Source organism: Vipera berus (genome assembly GCF_964194415.1).
Source record: "Vipera berus genome assembly, chromosome: 1".
NCBI lineage: Eukaryota > Metazoa > Chordata > Lepidosauria > Squamata > Viperidae > Vipera > Vipera berus.
Window position 1 is genome coordinate 133,888,983 of NC_138202.1, and position 7,422 is coordinate 133,896,404.

Consider the following 7,422-nt stretch of genomic DNA (forward strand, 5'->3'; position numbering starts at 1 on the left):
CCTCCGAAGCAACCAGATAATAAGCGAAACCAGGCTAGCAAAGGAGACGAAGAGATGAGGGTGATTTGGCGGGGGCGGGGGGAGGTACGGGGGGGGGAGCAGCTTCGACATGGAGACGCCGACCCTACGGTTCCTTTCCTCGTTTATTGGAGAGTCCCAACTCAACTGCAAGGCGAGTTAATTCAACACAAAGAACTAAGTTGAAAGGGTTAGGTTTGGGCAAAACCCACCCTTGAAAAGCGCATCAGGACACAAACCCTAGTTGAAAGGAAGCCTCTTCCAGCGCCCCCGCACCCCTCTCCCCTGACTTGGAAATCGCTCAAGGCCTTTCCGGATCTGCTGGGCGCATTGTGCTCCATCGGACTTGCTCCCGATTCAGATCCGGGTGCCGCCCAAGGTGGAGAGGAGAGGCTTCGGGCGCTTTGGGGGAATCGCGTCCGGATATTCCGCCCTACTTCTCTCGCCGGATGCTTACTTAGTGCTCTGGGTAGAGTGGAAGAGCGGACGAATACTTTGAAATGTTCCGCAGGTGGTTCCCCAGAGACTTGCCATTTTTAAAAAATAAAAATAAAAATGTCTGTTGCGAGATTTCTCTCCTCCGGAACTCCCCCCCCCCCCGTTTCCCGCGGCTCCTACAACGCGCTAAACTCCAAATCTGGATTGAACAGATCGCAATTACGTTCACCTCCTCAACCAAACGAATCCTATTGATAGTCCGGTTCGCACAGCACGCTAAGGCAGCCAGTGGGTTCCCACGACCTCCTGAAACTCAGAGCCTAATCGTCCGTGGGGCATGAATCCTGACCCAGCGTGGCAGGGATCCGGGACAAAGATTGGGGTTCACCCCGGCTCTTTCAGTTTAGGAGGCTTTGACCTATTTCGTAGGCCTAAATAAGAATCAAAGTAGACCCACCTAACATCCAGATCAGGGTCTAAGTCTTAGTCCAGGTTTAAAGGAGGGAAATGCACCGATGTTCTCCTCCCCCCACCCGTTCTAAGATTGGGATCTAGATCGAATCCAGAGGCATGCAAATTAACTTGGTCTCCCTCAAAGCAGAATTACTTGGGCTCCTGTATTTAACAGTGTAAAATCAGAAGGGGGAAGGAATACAAAGTTCGCCTCTCATAAAGCCCCTTTTCTTGCAGGACGACCACAGCAAGAAGTAAGAATCTATAGTCAATGGTGGGAGTAAGGGTTTATTTTATTTGTGTGTATGTCTTGCATCTGTATGTACCTGTCTAACTGTTACGAAAAAGGAGAATATTTGTAGCGGGGTGTGAGCTTGGCTGTTTTCTTGCAGACGTTTCATTGTCCTAGCTAGGAAAGATCACCAGCACTGATGATGTTATCTAGTTTGGGTAATGAAAGTCTGCAAGAAAACAGCCAAGCTCAGAGAGCAGCAAGGACCCCCTCCCTTTCCCTCCCTCCCTCCTTCCCCCCTCCCCCCTCCCTCTATCTATCTATCTATCTATCTATCTATCTATCTATCTATCTATCTATCTATCTATCTATCTACCTACCTACCTACCTACCTACCTACCTACCTATCTATCTATCTATCTATCTATCTATCTATCTATCTATCTATCTATCTATCTATCTATCTATTAAATTTAAAGACAGCTTTTCTCACCCAGAGAGTGACTGTTTTGCTTATACCTCAAAATATCCTCAAAATTATATCTTTCGATCCTCATCCGAAGACAAGAAGAGCGCCTCTATGCATGGGTTGAAAGTTGAAGCCATCTTTTCTAGGTGGCAGCACCTGGCCAACATAGCTGAACGGGTCAATATGGGGGACACCAGCAGATTCCAAGGAAATCTAGAGAATCAGAAGATAAAGCCTTGGTGGAGCAGTGGGCTAATGCCTCCTTAAGTAACACCAGCTGCCTGCAATTAGTGCAGGTTCGCATCCCACCAGGCTCAAGGTTGACTCAGCCTTCCATCCTTCCGAGGTAGGTAAAATGAGGACCCAGATTGTTGGGGGCAATTAAGCTGACTTTGTAATAATGCCGCTTGGGGGTGTGTGTGTCAAAGCCCTAAGAAGCAGGCATATACATAGAATGAAGGCTACTGCTAAGAAGCACCAAGGGTGGAACCGGACTTGGGTGAGAGAGGAAAATGCGGTGAGTATACTGATCAGACCGCCCCATGAAGAGGATGCTATGTCGGAAGGCCGGCTGATGTTATTTTTTGGCCCAGAGGTCGAAAGTCAACACGCCAAACCGTCTGCCGGTCCGTTCTGTGCCGCTTTCTTCGAAAGACCTCGGTGTGGAGAAAGTGACTGTCCTTCTTAGCCTCTTTCTTCCGGAGCCATCCCAGCGCCAACTAAACCCAGCCAGGTCTGTGGAGGTTCTCAGGCATCCAGGTCCTGGTTGTTCCAAAGCTGCTTTTTCACGAGGCAGCTGGACTTTCGTTTTTCTCTTTGAAGACGTTTCGCTTCTCATCCAAGAAGCTTCTTCAGCTCTGGTTGAGAAAACGAAACGCCTTCAAAGAGAAAAAAGAAAGTCCAGCTGCCTCGTGAAAAAGCAGCTTTGGGGTAAACCCAGCCCCATTTAGCTTTACGCATAGCCAGCGCCTGACTAGGTTTGCGCATCCTTCCTCCGCCTAACGAGGTTTGGTGCCTACTTTGCCCTGAGTGCTACGGTAATAGCGCTTTACAGTAAGAAGGGTGGATGAATTAGTTCCCGTCCCGAGTGGCCTTCTAGTTCTTCACATTTCAACCCTTCGGTTGGGATTGAAGAGATTTAGGAGAAAAGCGACCCGTCTCCCTGCAACGCTTCGGATCTGCTGGCCAAAGCGAGGTACAACCCCCATCCCGGGGAGGGGGGAGGGGGTACCAGAAGACTCCCCAGCTCTCTTTCTTCTCTTTTGGAGCAGCTCAGTCAGAGGAGCACAGTCCCACCGCTGCTGCTGGAACCAGGGTACCTCTACCTGCACCCAGGTTCTGCTAACGGGAAGGAGGGTTGGGGGTTTAGGATTTTGTGCCACATCCAGGGAAAGCTAATCCGACGGGGATTGGGGGCAGAGATTTGACTTCTCTACCCTCTTCTACCCCTCCCCTCCCCTCCCCTCCATTCCTGCCTTCTTTCAGCCCCCGAGTGAGGCTCTTAAGCACCGCAAACCCATCCGGAAGCGATCGGCGAAGGAGGCCCGGCAGAATTCCAGGGGAGTCTCTCCTCCCCCTTGTCCCTCCCGGAGTCCAGGCACGCAGGTGGAGGACCGCAGATCCACCCCACCCCCCACCCCCTTTAATTCAAACCCGGTCCCAACACCAGCCCCACTTTTGCAGCTGTGGATCAAATTGACAGTTTGTAAACTTGTGAATGGCTAAACAGGAGAGTCGGAGGGAACCAGAGCGCACAGTGCACGCATACACCGTACACACACTCACACACTGGACAGTATATTAGAATAAGGTTATATATAACGCTATAGTTATATTTCTCCAGGCATCCTCTTCTCCATACTTATCCCTTCTCTCTGTTTCAAAAACTCCCATATCTAGAAGATCTCTTGGAGGCGGGGCATTATAAAGTAGATGTTATCACCTTCCACGAGGTAAATCATAAAGCTGTCATTCTACACTACTGTATAGACAACATTTAGGTCGCGGGTATGTGTACACAGGACTTTCCTTCTCGCGGGATGTTTTTTGTGTCTGTTTCCAGGCTTCCTAATTTCAGTGGCCTGGCAGATACCCCCAGAAGTATTCAGGAAGGTTTTAAATAAAAAGCTAACCACGTCGCAGGTTTTCTCGCTTAGAATGCAGCGGTCATCAGCACATTTCTCTTTAGATCTTTTCTCCAACTCTAGATGTAAGTGTAGCTTCTGTGAATGTGAATGATGTGAATGTCCAAGCGTCCAAAATCCTGAATGGGGCGCAAGACGGCCTCCTTGACGCAAACCTGATTGAATCCCGTGGGACGTTTCAAGACGTCTCCTGATCTCCCTTCCTTCTTTAGGGCCGGGTGGGACACACTTTTCTTTTGTGTTCATCTCACCCTTGTGACTCCGGAGACCCTCTACAACTGCGCCCACCTAGATTTCTTGCGGACTTGCTGCGTCTTTACCTAGAGACCAAGCCGTTTCGTCTCTTTGTCGGCTGTCAAGTCTACTTCTATAGGTATTCAGGCCCTTAAAGATGCTAATGTATTTTCACAAACGGTGAACCCTCGCGCCCCGGTTTCTCCTCCTCTTCCTCCCTCCTCCTCCCTCCACTTCCCCAGCACAGGAGTTTAGTGTTCAGGGGCAACACCTGCAGGGAGAAAGCTTGAATTCTCACACACTCACACACACACACGCCCTGTTTCCTTTCCCCAGCAAAAGTGGTGGGAGCCGCATTCCTGGTCCCCTCTCCCCCCTCCCCTCTGGAGGAAGGTTTCTTCTCCAGGTTGGGGGGGGAGGAGGAGGGAAGGACACCTTCTGCTCCTGTCACCGAGAAACAAGTCATTGCAAAGGTAATCCTTGCCTGGTATTAAACGCTCGCTACTTGGGGGGTGGGGGCGAGAGCGGAAAGGAGGAGAAAAAGAGATAGAGAAGGGGGAAGCAGTCAAGTGGAGCTTCCCCACCAATCCGCCCCCCCCTCCTCGCAGTCTCGAAGACACCACAGTGATCAAAGCTTCGTCATCTCATCAACATTTCTGTGGTCCAAAGACAAAGCCATCAGCCATTGCAATAATAGTATGATTAGTGTATAAGTTATTATCGTTGATGTTATTTCTCCGGTTCCAGCTCTACCTCTGGATGATCCCCAGTTGAGAATCAGATGCAAGAGTTCTTTGTTGCATTAGTTATTCAGGAGCCCCCCCCCCCCCCACACACACAAAGGGCAGCTGCGGGAAGACGAAAGGGAAGAGGACGAAGTAGCAGCTGAGTCCGCAGAAACTTGGGGAGACCCGTTTTGACGCGTCGCCATAACTCAGGACCAGCTTGCCCAATGGGAGTAGAGCGCCGGGGTCGCTTGGGGTGTCCCCGCGAGTAGGAAAAAAAACCCCCAAAACTAATCCTAGTCCAGCTCGGGTGGGAGGCCTAAGGAGCTCCGCCAGCTTCGAGAGAGAGGAAAGAAGGAAGGACTCTCTCTATCCTAAGGGAATTAGAGCAGTTTTCGGGGAAATCTCTCCTTCAAAACCGCTAGCATCTCCGTCCCGTGAGAGTCCGGTACCCCTCGAGCTCAGTGGTTCGGGACAAAATCGTCCCCAAATCCCTCTTGCCGCCCCCCCCAGGCAGATGCCCAAGTTTCAAGAGGCAAGCGCCTTGCGAGTGCCCTCCGGCCCTCTCCTCGCCTTTTCTTGGAGGTGGGTGGGTGGGAATGGGAGAGAGCCGGCGGACGGGAACTGCTATTGGTGGCTTAGAAGAGTATTGCGTGGAGGTGTCTTTGGAGGTGTATTTGGGCTTCTGTTGGGAGTCGGGGGTCTCTTACACCCCGAAGTCCAGCAGTCCAATTCTTTTTCCGCAGGGACCTGCAAACCTCAACCCCCCCCACGAAAAAGAAGATGTTGCCAAGGATGCCTGTCCCCTCCTCCCCCCCTCTCTTGCTTTTGAAATGAAGACCGCATCCCCCCAACCCCCTCCCCGCGCTAATTGAATTAGTCCATTGAGAAGACTGTCAGGTACAATGACGTGAGATCCCCGTGCATTTCACAGGGTCTATAGGCTTTGGGGACCCGGAATGTATAGTCTGACCTTCGCGCTCATAATCATAATGCCGCACTTGTAAGAGAAATCTATTCGCATTCACTTGCAACAAAAACCTCTGGTCAGCCGGTCCCTGTAGGAAGAACGCAACCTATTGTGTTGCAACAGCTCATTTATGTCCTTCACCAAAGGCCCCGAGGAGATCTGATTATCTGATTAGAAACAGGATTATCAGCGTGTATATTAAAGAAAGAAATATATATGAGGTCAACTTATCCAAATATCTAATACCTATAAAACACACGCATATAAACCCCCCCCCCATCCCCGGGCCTGAATATATGAAGACCACACAAACACAAACGCGCACACACGCCCTCCTCCCAAACTTTAAACTGTCCCAACTTTCAAATATTCGGCCCATGCAAATGCAGTTTATCTTATATTTCGTTTTAGGAATATATGCTTAAAGTAGTAATAATAATGGTAATGATGTGAACAGATAACAACAACGACAAGAACAACAATATCCCCAGAGAGAAACGGAGGAAGAACCCAAGAAAAGAGAAGGATTTTCATTCCCACGGTTGCGTTTTCTTCGCTTTTCTTCCACTTCTCTACCCGCTTTTGGACGCTCACAGCCAGAGAGAGACTCCAACTCATTTTCTGCGACTGGAGTGGAAACGATTTGACACTCTAAGAATAGGACGAGAAGAAGCGGCGGCCGCGGCAGCCAAACAGAGGAGGCCGTCCGAAATGCGAAGCGGCAACTTTGGGCTGCTGCTGTACTGTAGCCTTCTTGCTTCAGTGGGTCGAGCTCCTTAGCAAGGACCTTACGCGAAGAGAGTGGGAGAGCCGAGTCAAACTGCCGGAGCCGAAAAGGGAAAGGCCGGGCCCTCTCCCGGCTTGGAGCCTTCTTTTCCCCTTCAGCTGGTCCAGCAACAACCTAAACGCTGCAAAGGCTGAGATCTCCCTTGAAAACGGCAAGGCCCTTTAACTGACACCACACAGACGAATCTGATCTATTTCTTTTTGGACCACAACCACAAAGGTAAGAGAAATCCTTCCTTCCTTCCTTCCTTCCTTCCTTCCTTCCTTCCTTCCTTCCTTCCTTCCTTCCTTCCTTCCTTCCTTCCTTCCTTCCTTCCTTCCTTCCTTCCTTTGCCAACTCTCTGGCTGCTTCAAATTTGGCAATATTTTAATTAATACAACATATTTGAATCAACATATAATGCAACGTACACGAGTCTATTTCTTTTTGGGTGTAAAGTGTTATAACCGTTGAGGTGAGACGCCCTTTCCTTTCCTTTCCTTTCCCGATTCTCTTTACCCAGCTCTCTAGCTCTCCAATTTTTGGCCCATTTCGGAATGGCGGGTGCGCGCGCGCTGGTTGGCGGGTGCACGTGCGCGCGTCCCAGCACCTAATCAAAACTATGGGCCCGCCAGCGCATTTATCATCCCATTACTGTAACAAATCCGGGCTCCCACTCCATGAAAGGTAAAATGAATTACCGACGTTAAGCCGTCAATAAAGTCATTTCTGTAAATGGTGTCTCCGAAGGACTGCAGCATTATTCAACCAGCTTTATCAGCAGCTGGGAAATTACGTGGAGGGGCGCGCAGCGTGTAATAGGGGCCCTGCTTACTTTGATTAAGCGCTGTGCCAGGGAATAGTGACAGTGCTTTTTGACCAGGTTTTATTCGCCGTCTTCTGATGAACGCCAAGCTGATCAGGCGGAATGAAGAGTAATTAAAACCTATAAATTATCTTTCGCGGTCCTTCT